This window comes from Oncorhynchus mykiss, chromosome 16 (assembly GCF_057628025.1).
Source record: "Oncorhynchus mykiss isolate SJ-2025 chromosome 16, ASM5762802v1, whole genome shotgun sequence".
NCBI lineage: Eukaryota > Metazoa > Chordata > Actinopteri > Salmoniformes > Salmonidae > Oncorhynchus > Oncorhynchus mykiss.
The window spans coordinates 51657008-51674596 of NC_143037.1; the positions used below are offsets into that span (position 1 = coordinate 51657008).

General features: G+C 41.3%; 1 protein-coding gene across 1 annotated transcript in view; it reads right to left on the reverse strand.

Annotated features, from left to right (window-relative positions):
• The window catches only part of LOC110492177 (metabotropic glutamate receptor 4), a 307909-nt gene that overhangs the window by 278601 nt on the left and 11719 nt on the right, over window positions 1–17589 (reverse strand). The window lies entirely within an intron of this gene.

Below are 17589 nucleotides of genomic sequence, written 5' to 3' on the forward strand. Positions count from 1 at the left end.
AAGCAGCACTGAGGCATGCATGAGAGCATCAGCTGTTCAGGACGACTATGGGATCCCGCTCTCCATAGCCGACGTGAGTAAGACCTATAAACAGGTTAACATACACAAGGTTGTGGGGCCAGATGGATTAGCAGGACGTGTGCTCCGGGCATGTGCTGATCAACTGGCAGGTGTCTTCACTGACATTTTCAACAAGTCCCTGATTGCGTCTGTAATACCAACATGTTTCAAGCAGACCACCATAGTCTCTGTGCCCAAGAACACAAAGGCAACCTGCCTAAATGACTACAGACCCGTAGCACTCACGTCCATAGTCATGAAGTGTTTTGAAAGGTTGGTGATGGCTCACATCAACACCATTATCCCAGAAACCCTAGACCCACCTTAATTTGCATACAGCCCAAACAGATCCACAGATGATGCAATCTCTATTGCAATCCACACTGCCCTTTCCCACCTGGACAAAAGGAACACTTATGTGAAAATGCTATTCATTGACTACAGCTCAGCGTTCAACACCATAGTACCCTCAAAGCTCATCACTAAGCTAAGGATCCTGGGACTAAACACCTCCCTCTGCAACTGGATCCTGGACTTCTTGATGGGCCGCCCCCAGGCATTTGCCACACTGATTCTCAACACTGGAGCTCCACAGCGGTGCGTGCTCAGTCCCCTCCTGTACTCCCTGTTCACCCACGACTGCATGGCCAGGCACGACTCCAACACCATAATTTAGTTTGCAGATGACACAACAGTGGTAGGCCTGATCATAGACAACGACGAGACAGCCTATAGGGAGGAGGTCAGAGACCTGGCCGTGTGGTGCCAGAATAACAATCTATCCCTCAACGTAACCAAGACTAAGGAGATGATTATGGACTACAGGAAAAGGAGGCCCGAGCACGCCCCCATTCTCATCGACGGGACTGTAGTGGAGCAGGTTGAGAGCTTCAAGTTCCTTAGTGTCCACATCAACAACAAACTAGAATGGTCCAAACACACCAAGACAGTCGTGAAGAGGGCACGACAAAGCCTATTCCCCTTCAGGAAACTAAAAAGATTTTACATGGGTCCTGAGATCCTCAAAAGGTTCTACAGCTGCAACATCGAGAGCATCCTGACTGGTTGCATCACTGCCTGGTACGGCAATTGCTCAACCTCTGACCGCAAGGCACTACAGAGGGTAGTGCGTATGGCCCAGTACATCACTGGGGCTAAGCTGCCTGCCATCCAGTACCTCTACACCAGGTGGTGTTAGAGGAAGGCCTTAAAAATTGTCAAAGACCCCAGCCACCCCAGTCATAGACTGTTCTCTCCACTACCGCATGGTAAGCGGTACCGGAGTGCCAAGTCTAGGACAAAAAGGCTTCTCAAAAGTTTGAGAATCCATAAGACTCCTGAACAGGTAATGAAATGACTACCCGGACTATTTGGATTGTGTCCCCCTCCCCAACCCCCCCAAACCCTCTTTTTACGCTGCTGCTACTCTCTGTTTATCATATATGCATAGTCACTTTAACTATACATTCATGTACATACTACCTCAATTGGGCCGACCAACCAGTGCTCCTGCACATTGGCTAACCGGGCTAACCCCGCCACCCGCCACCCGCCAACCCCTCATTTACGCTACTGCTAATCTCTGTTCATCATATATGCATAGTGACTTTAACCATATCTACATGTACTGTACATACTACCTCAATCAGCCTGACTAACGGTGTCTGTATGTAGCCTCGTTACTTTTATAGCCTCGCTACTGTATATAGCCTGTCTTTTTATTGTTGTTTTATTTCTTTACTTACCTATTGTTCACCTAACACATTTTTTGCACTATTGGTTAGAGCCTGTAAGTAAGCATTTCACTGTTGAGTACCTGTTGTATTCGGCGCACGTGACAAATACACTTTGATTTGATTTGATTCAGTGAGCATAGCCTTGCTATTGAGAATGGCCACCGTAGGCAGACCTGGCTCTCAAGAGAAGACAGGCTATGTTCACACTGCCCACAAAATGAGGTGGAAACTGAGCTGCACTTCCTAACCTCCTGCCAAATGTATGGCCATATTAGAGACACATATTTCCCTCAGATTACACAGATACACAAATTCGAAAACAAAACCAATTTTGATAAACTCCCATATCTCCCATTGGGTGAAATACCACAGTGTGCCATCACAGCAGCAATATTTGTGTCCTATTGCCACAAGAAAAGGGAAACCAGTGAAGAATAAACACCATTGTAAATACAACCCGTATTTATGTTTATTTATCTTCCCTTTTGTAATTTACCGATTTGCACATAATATTTCATTTGTAATGTCTTTATTCTTTTGGAACTTTTGTGAGTGTAATGTTTACTGGTAATTTGTATTGTTTATTTCACTTTTGTTTATTATCTAGTTCACTTGCTTTGGCAATGTTAACATATGTTTCCCATGCCAATAAAGCCCTTAAATAGAATTGTTATTTAATTGAAATTTAATTTAATTGAGAGAGATGATCGGAAGAGAGGGAGAGATGATCGGAGGAGAGAGAGAGAGAGAGAGAGAAAGAGAGAGAAAGAGAGAGAGATCATCTGTTCAGAGAGGGAAGGCGATTCATTACCTGAGACACCGTGTTGACAACTCATTGAAGTGCGTCAGGCTTTTGTTATTTGGGCTTTCTGTAGAGGGTGGTTAATTAGGGAACACAGTATGTTAATTGCCTGTTACCATGGCATTTTTGCATTGGATTCAATTTAGCGGCTTGTCTGTTCTGTGACCACACCTTTCACCTGTTAAAACATAATAGGAGTGGTCGAGGCCAGATGGACTTCACGTTTATTTGTCAGACATACCAGACATACACACACACACGCATGCACGCACACACAGCCTTCATTGGATTTGCACATGAAGGTGATCCATCGATCCACTTGGCTAAAACGTTGGCTGTTGCTAGGCTATTCTCTTGATTGTTGCCTTTATGTCTTCTTTATGTCTTCGTGCAATGGCACTTCTCTATATGTTATTCTATTCCAGACCCTGGGGCTGTGAGACATTATCTCATGAGATCATATTCAAGTTGCTAAATCACACATTTTGTGACTTTCTTTTAGTCTCTCAATAACACACAGTGAGAGAACAAATGAATTCCTGAAACTGCCTGGACAGAGAGAATGAAAGAGATGGAGGCATAGCAAGAGAATGAGAAAGAACAGTCCCTTTTGCTCTCTCAACTTTAAGCCCAGCAAATAGCTGTGTCTCTATGGCAATTCATTAAACTGGCAGTTGGGTGAACTCTGCACAGCCCTCCAAGCTTCAAAGCAGAGGATATATCCTGGCGCTCACAGCTAGGCTCTGATCTAGCTCCTGATGCGGGGAGCTGCTGCTTACCCACCAAGACCTCAGTCAGACGTAGAGAAGTCACCAGAGGAGGAGAGGTGAGGGCCAGAGTGGGATGACAGAGTCTTCCACCAGCACATCTCCAACACTGTCCAGAATATCAATGCTGGGAATGACCAATAACTGAAGCTTCAGAGGGTTAATATGGTTATAGATCACCTACGTGTTCAAGGTCTGACTGCATTGGGAGAACATTGTTATTGACAACACTATGGGACAGATTTTCACCTGCTGTTTCTTAAAAAGCAAATTAGACATTCAGGACAGAGCCAAAAGGTAACATACGGTTAGGAGACAGAGTTTCATGTGTTTGTTTTTTTTCCATTCCTTTTCAGCTGGTACAAACACTTAGCTAATCTGACCACTGTGAGGTAAACTCATCTCCATTATACCTCGAAACAATGTAATTCAGCACAGCCGAGGGTGCCACCACAGACAAAGACCACTGAGCAGAACTGTGCTACCTACCAATTAACGTTTTAAAAGGAGTAATCCTGCCCTGTTTGCTAGATGTCTGACTATTGTTGAGGCAGGGTGTGACTGTCCTGCCATTTTGGATCGCTCCGGGCATTAAGGTTCAGCCAGGCTGAGGCAACAAGACAAGCTGCTTTGGCTCCCACAGCCCTGACATTGTTTCTGGCCATCCCCTCCCTCTACCTGGAGAAAAAAAGGGTTCCAAAATGGTTATTTGACTGTCCCCATAGAGAACCCTTTTCGGTTCCAGGTAGAACTATTTTGAGTTCCATGCAGAACCCTCTGTGTAAAGGGTTCTACATAGAACTAAAATCTGATACATGTCTAAAATATAAAATGTAAATACTTTACATACAGATCTCATATTACTGTGATGATTCATGTATTTATTTTTATATGGAAGTCACAAATGTATCATTTCTATAGTTCTTTATAAAAAATATAGTTATTCAACACAATTGACTGTGTAAAACATCCTAGCAGAAATACTTATTTCTCAGAGAGTGTGGCTGAAATATAGGCTTTTGCAACAAAACATGATTATTTTTGTCTCTGAAATGAAACCATCAAGTGTTAGATTTCAAACAAATATTGTTATTAATATCCGCTATTGAACAATCCCATGCTGTGATAGTGAAAAAAACACACCAATCTCTTTCACAGGTTCTTTAAACAATAAAAGCTCATTTACCAACATTTCTGAAAAGTGATATAAAGTGATATAAGTTGGAAGTTTACATACACTGTCACACCCTGACCGTAGAGATCTTTTTATTGGTTGAGATCTTTTTATCTTTTTATTGTTTGGTTGATCAGGGTGTGACACGGGTGGGAAACTCTATTTTCTTTATTTCTATGTTTTGGCCAGGTATGGTTCTCAATCAGGGACAGCTGTCTATCGTTGTCTCTGATTGGGAATCATACTTAGGCAGCCTGTTTTGCCACCTTAGTTTTGTGGGATGTTGTTTTTGCACAGCTCTGTGTAGCCTACCGAACGTTACGTTCGTTTTCCTTTTGTTGTTTTTAGGTGTTAATTTTTAATAAAGATTAAATGTACGCCTACTACGCTGCACCTTGGTCCGATCATTTCGACGAGCGTAACATACACTTAGGCTGGAGTCATTAAAACTTGTTTTTCAACCACACCACAAATTTCTTGCTAACAAACTATAGCTTTGGCAAGTCGGTTAGGACATCTACTTTGCGCATGACACAAGTAATTCTTCCACCAATTATTTACAGACTGATTATTTCACTTATTCACTGTATCACAATTCTAGTGGGTCAGAAGTTTACATACACTAAGTTGACTGTGCCTTGAAACAGCTTGGAAAATTCCAGAAAATTATGTCATGGTTTTAGAAGCTTCTGATAGGCTAATTAACATCATTTGAGTCAATTGGAGGTGTACCTGTGGATGTATTTCAATGCCTACCTTCCAACTCAGTGCCTCTTTGCTTGACATCATGGGAAAATCAAAAGAAATCAGACAAGACCTCAGAAAAAAAAATGTGGACCTCCGCACGTCTGGTTCATCCTTGGGAGCAATTTGCAAATGCCTGAAGGTGCCATGTTCATCTGTACAAACAATAGTACGCAAGTATAAACACCATGGGACCACGCAGCCGTCATACCACTCAGGAAGGAGATGCGTTCTGTCTCCTAGAGATGAACGTACTTTAGTGCGAAATGTGCAAATCAATCCCAGAACAACAGCAAAGGACCTTGTGAAGATGCTGCAGGAAACAGGTACAAAAGTATCTATATCCACAGTTAAACGAGTCCTATATCGACATAACCTGAAAGGCCACTCAGCAAGGAAGAAGCCACTGCTCCAAAACCGCCATAAAAAATGCCAGACTACGGTTTGCAACTGCATATGGGGACAAAGATTGTACTTTTTGTAGAAATGTCCTCTGGTCTGATTAAACAAAAATATAACTGTTTGACCATAATGACCATTGTTATGTTTGGAGGAAAAAGGGCGAGGCTTGCATGCCGAAGAACACCATCCCAACCGTGAAGCACGGGGGTGGCAGCATCATGTTGTGGGGGTGCTTTGCTGCAGGAGGGACTGGTGCACTTCACAAAATACATGGCATCATGAGGCAGGAAAATCATGAGGATATATTGAAGCAACATCTCAAGACATCAGTCAGGAAGTTAAAGCTTGGTCGCAAATGGGTCTTCCAAATGGACAATGACCCCAAGCATACTTACACAATTGTGGCAAAATGGCTTAAGGACAACAAAGTCAAAGTATTGGAGTGGCCATCACAAAGCCCTAACCTCAATCCTATAGAACATTTGTGGGCAGAACTGAAAAAGCGTGTGCGAGCAAGGAGGCCTACAAACCTGACTCAGTTACACCAGCTCTGTCAGGAGGAATGGGCCAAAATTCACCCAACTTAAATGTGGGAAGCTTGTGGAAGGCTACCCGAAACGTTTGACCCAAGTTAAACAATTTAAAGCTAATACTACCAAATACTAATTGAGTGTATGTCAACCTCTGACCCACTGGGAATGTGATGAAAGAAAGAAAAGCTGAAATGAATCATTCTCGCTACTATTAATCTGACATTTCACATTCTTAAAATAAGGTGGTGATCCTAACTGACCTAAAACCGGGATTTTTTTATCTGGATTAAATGTCAGGAATTGTGAAAAACTGAGTTTAAATATATTTGGCTAAGGCGTATGTAAACTTCCGACTTCAACTGTATATCGTCTTGGTATGAAACTCTTAGTATGTAGAATTCATTGCTCACTCTTCATAACCCCGGGCCCTCTTTCTTGTCACTAAATCAGAAGAGAGTACAGGGTCCCCCGCTTCACTTCAGCACAACCTCAGAAGGCAGCTCTCATTACGTAACCCTCTGGCAGTAACTAGAATATGCAATGGGTCCTGCAACAGCCTACAGGGAGATACCCCTCGCTTTTGGTAAGCCAGACACTACATGCTTGGAAGAGACATAAGATGCCAATACACAGCTCACTCTTCCCTCTGTCTTTAACATTTTCATATCATACATCATGCTTTTAGCCTATATATGCTATGCTTGAGATAACCCAACCAGGTTCTCAGGTTCTCTAAAACAGTCTTCAGTCCAGGCTTAGGGCCCTCACTCTTGGTCTGTTAAACAGGGTCTATGTTTGTCCTATTCCCTCACTCAGGCTTTTGGCAGGAACATACAGTATCTTCTCAAACAGTGAACAGAGGGTACACACTGGCATGCCTGTGGTGCCCACCCATCTGCATGGGAACCCGGTAATCAGTTCACACCAACATTAAACATTGTGTTGGACAATTAGCATCCCTCTCATTTGAAAGCAAGATGGAAGTATTTGCCCACTCATTTGTTAATTACCTCAACTGCTAGTGCTGCCACCGTGAACCAGCGCCATTAATCATGTTAATTATCAGCCTGTGCCCCGTCAAGGAGGGGATGGTAGAGGACCCACTGAGCTCCGATGGTGAACCTTGCACCCTGGCACTGGATGGATCAACAACAGCTGGGCAAACTGTGTTTGTGCTAACAGTGCTGGACTTGCATTCTGAGGTGATGGCCCCCTAAATGATGGGACTGCTCTTGATCCCTCCCACCCACCCAAAGAGCAATAGGTCTACATGCAATCCAGTGGAGGCTGGTGGAGGGAGGAGTAGAACTGACACCAGCATTCTCTGATGCAATCCTCATCTAAATACTTGTTGTAAATAATGAAGACCAGGCCACATTTGAACGATAATGTTTCAGACGTTGAATTTCTAGAATTCTAAAGCTCTCTTTTATCAAACCTTTATTTTATCAGGGAGTCAAACTGAGACCAAGGTCTCTTATACAGATGAGCCCTGAATTACCTAAATTACAGAAAATACACACATCAATGTGAATGCTAAATGCAAGAAAGAAAGAAGAACATGGTCATAAAAAACAAACACATTCATCAGTAATAAGGTCCTCAGTCAGCATTCTGAATTGTCCTAGAGGCACCACAACATCACATTTAAGAACATGTTGAAGACACCACAGGATTTCCAGAGCTAACCATCCCTGAGACTGGGTGTGGTAATTTTGTAAAGTACAGTGAGACTTCTTGTGAAAGGGCTTAATAAATGAAAACATAGCCATGTGTTAACCTACGTGACATCAATGACGACCAACCAACTTTCTGGTAGAGACTGCAGTGATGAGTACTAAAAGTGTCACCCATAATAAAGCACAGTGCGCTATGATGAACTGCATCTAAAGGCTTTAATGAAGTGGCAGCAGCGTTCACATAGATGATGCTGCCAGAGTCTAGGACCGATAGGAACTTTGACTGAATAATCTGCTTTTTGCTATTTAGCGAGAGGCAGGACCTATTTCTATAGAAGTAGCCCATTTATTTTTCAGCTTCTTTACTAACTCATCAATATGTTTTCTAAAAGACAGCTTTTCATGTATCCAGATGCCCAGATATGTGTAAGCACCATCCAAAGTGCATATGCCTAAATCATCAGAGTTATTTTTATGACCCTCTAGAGAACAACATATACCTAGTTTTACCTGCATTCAATACTAATTTCAAGTCAACAACGTTTCTCTGTAATACAATGAAGGCACCAGTGTTCAGATAGAGCCTGGTCAACCGTGGGGGCAATAGCATACGAAACAGTATCATTGGCATACAAGTGCAGGTTACATTTTTTTACAGACAAGTCGATATTGTTAATGTTAACAGTAAAAAGTACAGGACCCAGAATCAACCCATGTGGGACACCTTTCGTAATATCCAGGAAACCTGATTTGAACACCATCAGTACATACACATTAAGTTCTATCTGTCAAGTCATTTTGTAACCAGTTACATGCAGCCTGATCTAGGCTAATTGTGGAAAGCCTCTGAATTAGCAACAAGTGGTCAAGACTATTGAAAGCCTTTGACAGGTCAATGAAGAGGGCAGCACAAGGTTGCCTTTTATCCATGCAGTTAAGCACATACTTTAAAACTAGGGATGCAGCCGAGATAGTGCTATGACCTGGTCTATAACCTGACTGATGTACATTTAGAATACATTTAAAAGATAAGAAAGATCTTAGCTGAGAATTAATCACGGATTGTAATATTTTAGCTAGGCATTACAGTTTAGAAATAGGGTGATCATTATTTAGGTCACTCTTAGAATCAGGTCAGAGATAAAGATCTTTTTCACTCTGCAGGCCCCGTTTTTTAGCTGCCAGGTGAGTAATACGAACAAAAACCTGTGTTTATATTGTACACTCTGATAATGGCAGCTGACTTATTCAAACTAATGGGCTTTTGATCATGGGTAGAAAAGGACCAACAGACAGACAGCTGTATGATAATTGTGAAATAATGTCCTGGTGGCAAATAGAATACATTTTTAAAAAGCTGCATGGGGAAAACAACAAGAGCAACAGATGGATATTTCATAGGGGGAAAAAACATGCATTAATGTTTTTTTCTCCTTGTGAAACATCTCTTTATAATGTCTAAGCTTATGACTCTTAACTGGAGCAAAATGAGCCCATTTGTTTTAAAACATCCTCAGATCCTCAGAAAACTCACAGACTAATTATAATCATAATTTGTCCTAACGGGCCAGTTAAGCATGTGGCCCTCCTGAGGCCTGCTCCACCTGTGTCCTCGCCTTGAATGAAGAAAGAAATGTGCATCACGCCGGCAGATAAGAAAATAAGAAAATGACCTTAATGTGGAGAAGATGTCTGAAATGAAAGAGGAAAAAGAAAGGAGCGAAAAGAAGAGGCGCCCTCCTCCCCTCCCCTCAGTGTTGTAGAGGAAGTGTCAGGAAGCTAGCAATAATCTCCTGGATTGTGACATGGGGAGAGATCATAGTGCCCTGTCACTGGTACTCCCCTCCCGTTGATTAAGGATTTTCATCCTCCATTGGGCCCAGCTCAGAGCTCTTGGGCTGCCGGTGCTTTGTGTTGTGACGTGTAATTTCATACACGCCGTCATCCCATCTTGATAGAAAACTAATAGAAACCTTCTCCTCAGATCCTAATGAAGACGGATCCTTAGATGGCCATGCTCTCTCATTTATATTACCATTCTATCAACTTGCTTTATGGCAATTAGACATGTGCCGTGTAACAAAGGGGGTGAAGAGAGAGAGAGAGCCGGAGCAGCACTAACAGAATTAGAGATTTACAGTGCATGGTTCCTCACAAGCCTTTTATTCCTGAGCCTTTGTTTGGTTTAAAGCTGTATCAAGGTGCAGCTAAAAGCCAAGCACCAAGATCTCTAGAGATTGATTCAATGGTGGGAGCTTCGTCAGTGTTGGAGCGTAATATGATGGCTTTACAGACACTGATAGTGAGTGCTGATGACTGACTAGCTAAAAAGTCAATACTGTTGAGGCACTTTGACTGTAAGGAAGTATAATGTATGGTACATCTACAGTACATGATGTACAGTACATCCATAGTACATGAGGTACAGTACATATACAGTACATGATGTACAGTATGTCAGAAATGGCTAATCTACACCACAAAACAAAGTAAAACCTGAGCTATGGAATCCACTTCAAAACATGACCTCTTTCTCAACATTTCTATTACTACAGTGGTATTTACTACATTTGGCATCTAAGTTGTATAATGAGACTGAGTAGCATAATCTATTGATGTATAGCGCATTCGTAAAGTATTCAGCCCCCTTGACTTTTTCTAAATTTTGTTACGTTATGACCTTATTCTAAAATGGATTAAATAAATAACACATCCTCATTAATAATCTACACACAATACCCCATAATGACAAGATGAAAACAGGTTTTTATACATTTTTGCAAAATGATTCAATCTAAAAACAGAAAAAACTTATTTACATACTATATGTATTCAGACCCTTCATGATGAGATTCGAAATTGAATAGATTGATGAGGGGGAAATCAATTTAATGCTTTCTGAATGTACTATAAAGGGCCGTTGTTCGACACCATTTTGCTCTCCTCGTAGCTGACCTCGGCTACATTGAAACGATCCTCTAATAATCCTGTATTCATCCCACAATAAACCCTAAGACACTGGGGACTTTCTTATTTTAGTGACTGCGCTGAACAGTTTGTTGTGATCAGTGATGTAATCAAAAAAATTTAGGTGAGGGAGCCCAAAAAAAAGGAAATTGCATCATAAATTTACAAATCAAAGTTTATACCGACAGATGTAGCCAATTTAATAGCTTATCATTATAGAATATATACTTTAAAAATGCATCCTACACGTGTAACGTCTGCCTATGTTTTTAATACCGTCAAACACCAAGTTAGGCATAGGCTACTTAATCTGAAATAATTAGAGCAGATGATGTTAACAAACTATTAGCCTTTCTTGTATTTTGTTACAATCAAAGCATGTATCCTGCCTAGTGGTGCCCTCTGTTGAGTTTAGCACATTATATTTTTTGGGGGGGGGGGACTATTCAGCTTCAGCTAACCATCCTAAAATCTCGTTAGAAATGAGGAGGTGTTTTGGTGTAACAGTAACATTACAGCCCTACTATGCTGTGGCATTACATTCACTTCTGTTATGAAACATGAAAATGAATCATCGTGTGATCTTGCTCGACATTGATTCTCTGATCTAACTTTACTAAACAAGCACCATTGTGAGAAGGAATAGTATTTTATTTGTAGTAATAATAATAATAATAATAATAATAAGTGATGAGTATGATTATTATAGGCGTAGGCAACAGATCTTGATGAAATGTCATATTAAGCGAAAAGACAGAAAGGACATTTTAATGAAAAAACAGATTATTTCACTTATAATTCACTGTGTCACAATTCCAGTGGGTCAGAAGTTTACACACACTAAGTTGACAGTGCCTTTAAACAGCTTGGAAAATTCCAGAAAATTATGTCATGGCTTTAGAAGCTTCTGATAGGCTAATTGACATCATTTGAGTCAATTGGAGGTATACCTGCGGATGTATTTCAAGGCCTACCTTTAAACTCAGTGTCTCTTTGATTTACATCATGGTAAAATCAAAAGAAATCAACCAAGACCTCAGAATTAAAATTGTAGACCTCCACAAGTCTGGTTCATCCTTGGGAACAATTTCCAAACACCTGAAGGTATCATGGTCATCTGTACAAACAATAGTACGCAAGTATAAACACCATGGGACCACGCAGCCATCATACCACTCAGGAAGGAGACGCGTTCTGTCTCCTAGAGATGAACGTACTTTGATGCAAAAATTGCAAATCAATCCCAGAACAACAGCAAAGGACCTTGTGAAGATGCTGGAGGAAACAGGTACAAAAGTATCTATATCCACAGTAAAACGAGTCCTATATCGACATAACCTGAATGGCCTCTCAGCAAGGAAGAAGCCACTGCTCCAAAACCATCATAAAAAAGCCAGACTACGGTTTGCAACTGCACATGGGGACACAAATCTTACTTTTTGGAGAAATGTCCTCTGGTCTGATGAAACAAAAATAGAACTGTTTGGCCATAATGACCATCGTTATGTTTGGAGGAAAAAGGGTGAGGCTTGCAAGCCAAAGAACGCCATCCCAACCGTGAAGCACGGGGGTGGCTGCATCATGTTGTGGGGGTTCTTTGCTGCAGGAGGGACTGGTGCACTTCACAAAATACAGGGCATGATGAGGAAGGAAAATTATGTGGATATATTGAAGCAACATCTCAAGACATCAGTTAAAGCTTGGTCAAAAATGGGTCTTCCAAATGGACAATGACCCCAAGCATACTTCCAAAGTTGTGGCAAAATGGCTTAAGGACAACAAAGTCAAAGTATTGGAGTGGCCATCACAAAGCCCTGACCTCATCCTATAGAAAATGTGTGGGCAGAACTGAAAAAGCGTGTGCGAGCAAGGAGGCCTACAAACCTGACTCAGTTACACCAGCTCTGTCAGGAGGAATGGGCCAAAATTCACCCAACTTATTGTGGGAAGCTTGTGGAAGGCTGCCTGAAACGTTTGACCCAAGTTAAACCATTTAAAGTCAATGCTACCAAATACTAATTGAGTGTATGGTAACTTCTGACCCACTGGGAATGTGATGAAAGACAAAAAAGCTGAAATAAGTCATTCTCTCTACTATTATTCTGACATTTCACATTCTTAAAGTAAAGTGGTGATCCTAACTAACCTAAGACAAGGATTTTTTACTAGGATTTAAATATCAGGAATTGTGAAAAACTGAGTTTAAATGTATTTGGCTAAGGTGTATGTAAAATTCCGACTTCAACTGTAGCTTAATGTCATTGCACTGTTTGCGAGGAGAGCTTTATTGTGAATAGGCTTTTCATTGTATTGTTTAGCTTATCATAAATAAACTTTGATTTGAATAGCTTGAACACATGGTTACAATATACCCAATTACAGAATAAAAGAAAACAGAGAGGTGAACTATCAATTCATTGAATTTATTTGCATAGATTAAAAATACTATCAAATCAATTGACCAAGTAGTGAACATAAATCATACCCATATAGAATTGCACAGCCATAAAATAAAGTTTTTGGTGTGGTGTATTCATGCATCTTAATTACTTTGCAGACAGAGTTCAGTGTGTCAAATCGGAGGGCATGCTGTCCGGTCCTCTGGCAGTCTCTATGGGGGTGCCACAGGGTTCAATTCTCGGGCCGACTCTTTTCTCTGTATATATCAATGATGTTTCTCATGCTGCGGGCGATTCCCTGATCCACCTCTACGCAGACGACACCATTCTATATACTTCCGGCCCGTCCTTGGACACTGTGCTATCTAACCTCCAAACGAGCTTCAATGCCATACAGCACTCCTTCCGTGGCCTCCAACTGCTCTTAAACGCTAGTAAAACCAAATGCATGCTTTTCAACCGTTCGCTGCCTGCACCCGCACGCCTGACCAGCATCACCACCCTGGATGGTTCCGACCTTGAATATGTGGACATCTATAAGTACCTAGGTGTCTGGCTAGACTCTAAACTCTCCTTCCAGACCCATATCAAACATCTCCAATCGAAAATCAAATCAAGAGTCGGCTTTCTATTCCGCAACAAAGCCTCCTTCACTCACGCCGCCAAACTTACCCTAGTAAAACTGACTATCCTACCGATCCTCGACTTCGGCGATGTCATCTACAAAATTGCTTCCAACACTCTACTCAGCAAACTGGATGCAGTTTATCACAGTGCCATCCGTTTTGTCACTAAAGCACCTTATACCACCCACCACTGCGACTTGTATGCTCTAGTCGGCTGGCCCTCGCTACATATTCGTCGCCAGACCCACTGGCTCCAGGTCATCTACAAGTCCATGCTAGGTAAAGCTCTGCCTTATCTCAGTTCACTGGTTACGATGGCAACACCCATCCGTAGCACGCGCTCCAGCAGGTGTATCTCACTGATCATCCCTAAAGCCAACACCTCATTTGGCCGCCTTTCGTTCCAGTTCTCTGCTGCCTGTGATTGGAACGAATTGCAAAAATCGCTGAAGTTGGAGACTTTTATCTCCCTCACCAACTTCAAACATCTGCTATCTGAGCAGCTAACCGATCGCTGCAGCTGTACATAGTCTATTGGTAAATAGCCCACCCATTTTCACCTACCTCATCCCCATACTGTTTTTATTTATTTATTTTTCTGCTCTTTTGCACACCAATATCTCTACCTTTACATAACCATCTGATCATTTATCACTCCAGTGTTAATCTGCATAATTGTAATTATTTGCCTACCTTCTCATGCCTTTTGCACACAATGTATATATAGACTCCCCTTTTTCTACTGTGTTATTGACTTGTTAATTGTTTACTCCATGTGTAACTCTGTGTTGTCTGTTCACACTGCTATGCCTTATCTTGGCCAGGTCGCAGTTGCAAATGAGAACTTGTTCTCAACTAGCCTACCTGGTTAAATAAAGGTGAAATAAAATAAAAAAAAATTAAAAAATCTCTAAAACTTGACCTCCAATTTGGCCCAAATCACATTTCCAATTGCCCACCCTGACATACCAAGCTAGAATGAGCCCTGTCTCTAAACCAATAGGCAATGTTGGCTAAATATCCCAAGCAGGGCTATAGCAACTTCCAGAGTGTGTCATGCTCCTTGGGCTTTGGGATTACCTCCCTCTCCCTCATGTGGTACCCTTCCTGCAGGCTCATCCTGAGATGACCCTCCAGCATGATAATGCCACCAGCCATACTGCTCGTTCTGTGCGTGATTTCCTGCAAGACAGCAATGTCAGTGTTCTGCCATGGCCAGCAAAGAGCCCGGATCTCAATCCCATTGAGCACATCTGGGACCTGTTGGATCGGAGGGTGAGGGCTAGGGCCATTCCCCTCAGAAATGTCCAGGAACTTGCAGGTGCCTTGGTGGAAGAGTGGGGTAACATCTCACAGCAATAACTGGCAAATATGGTGCAGTCCATGAGAAGGAGATGCACTGCAGTACTTAATGCAGCTGGTGGCCACAACAGATACAATTACAGTGCCTTGCGAAAGTATTCGGCCCCCTTGAACTTTGCGACCTTTTGCCACATTTCAGGCTTCAAACATAAAGATATAAAACTGTATTTTTTTGTGAAGAATCAACAACAAGTGGGACACAATCATGAAGTGGAACGACATTTATTGGATATTTCAAACTTTTTAAAAAAATCTAAAACTGAAAAATTGGGCGTGCAAAATTATTCAGCCCCTTTACTTTCAGTGCAGCAAACTCTCTCCAGAAGTTCAGTGAGGATCTCTGAATGATCCAATGTTGACCTAAATGACTAATGATGATAAATACAATCCACCTGTGTGTAATCAAGTCTCTGTATAAATGCACCTGCACTGTGATAGTCTCAGAGGTCAGTTAAAAGCGCAGAGAGCATCATGAAGAACAAGGAACACACCAGGCAGGTCCGAGATACTGTTGTGAAGAAGTTTAAAGCTGGATTTGGATACAAAAATATTTCCCAAGCTTTAAACATCCCAAGGAGCACTGTGCAAGCGATAATATTGAAATGGAAGGAGTATCAGACCACTGCAAATCTACCAAGACCTGCCCGTCCCTCTAAACTTTCAGCTCATACAAGGAGAAGACTGATCAGAGATGCAGCCAAGAGGCCCATGATCACTCTGGATGAACTGCAGAGATCTACAGCTGAGGTGGGAGACTCTGTCCATAGGACAACAATCAGTCGTATATTGCACAAATCTGGCCTTTATGGAAGAGTGGCAAGAAGAAAGCCATTTCTTAAAGATATCCATAAAAAGTGTCGTTTAAAGTTTGCCACAAGCCACCTGGGAGAAACAGGAGGTGCTCTGGTCAGATGAAACCAAAATTGAACTTTTTGGCAACAATACAAAACGTTATGTTTGGCGTAAAAGCAACACAGCTGAACACACCATCCCCACTGTCAAACATGGTGGTGGCAGCATCATGGTTTGGGCCTGCTTTTCTTCAGCAGGGACAGGGAAGATGGTTAAAATTGATGGGAAGATGGATGGAGCCAAATACAGGACCATTCTGGAAGATGTGACTCCTGATGGAGTCTGCAAAAGACCTGAGACTGGGACGGAGATTTGTCTTCCAACAAGACAATGATCCAAAACATAAAGCAAAATCTACAATGGAATGGTTCAAAAATAAACATATCCAGGTGTTAGAATGTAATCGCAGCAAAAGGTGGCGCTACAAAGTATTAACTTAAGGGGGCTGAATAATTTTGCACGCCCAATTTTTCAGTTTTTGATTTGTTAAAAAAGTTTGAAATATCCAATAAATGTCGTTCCACTTCATGATTGTGTCCCACTTGTTGTTGATTCTTCACAAAAAAATACAGTTCTATATCTTTATGTTTGAAGCCTGATATGTGGCAAAAGGTCGCAAAGTTCAAGGGGGCCGAATACTTTCGCAAGGCACTGTACTTTTGATTTGGACCCCCCCTTTGTTCAGGGACACATTATTCAATTTCTGTTAGTCACATGTCTGTGGAAGTTTATGTCTCAGTTGTTGAAGCTTGTTATGTTCATACAAATATTTACACATGTTAAGTTTTCTGAAAATAAACGCAGTTGACAGTGAGAGATGTTTCTTTTTTTTTGTTAATTTATTTGGTTTGTTATTTTATAGTTCATTTAATTGTAGTGGTAATTAAATATAATACATGTTTTATTTCAAATGTATCAGAATATATTTTCCAGAAATAGTTTTACCAGTATTCTCAAATCAAATTGGGAGTGCCACTCCTCCACTCTCTGGCAGCACTATACCCCTCGTTGTGATAAGAATATCTCATATATAATTCAGTACTTCTAACGGAAAATTGTAAATATTTGCACAACACAGCCATGGTATGTATTTTTTTTTTATGTTTAATCTTTATTGATCCCATGCATGCTTTATGTCCCTAAATTATTCAAGCCTATGATGTTTTGCAGTGAAATAGAGGAGTAGAGCATGTCTCTACAAATATTGACTGTGCTGAAGACACTCTGTGGAGTTATTTGTTTTCTAAGCTGACTGTGATAGTTACCAGTGGACATCTGGGTTCTGTCTAATGCCCACCCATTAGTCTTTCCATTCATACTATGCACATTTGGGGTAAATGTTTTTGAAAAGCAACTATTTTAACATCACAACAAAATGTTTTGAGGGTTTATTTGATTTGACAAAGAAAAGTGACTGGTTCTTAAATGTTGTTTACTCTTGCTTAACCGGATTAAACACGGTTTATTTATGTGTTTATTAACTGTG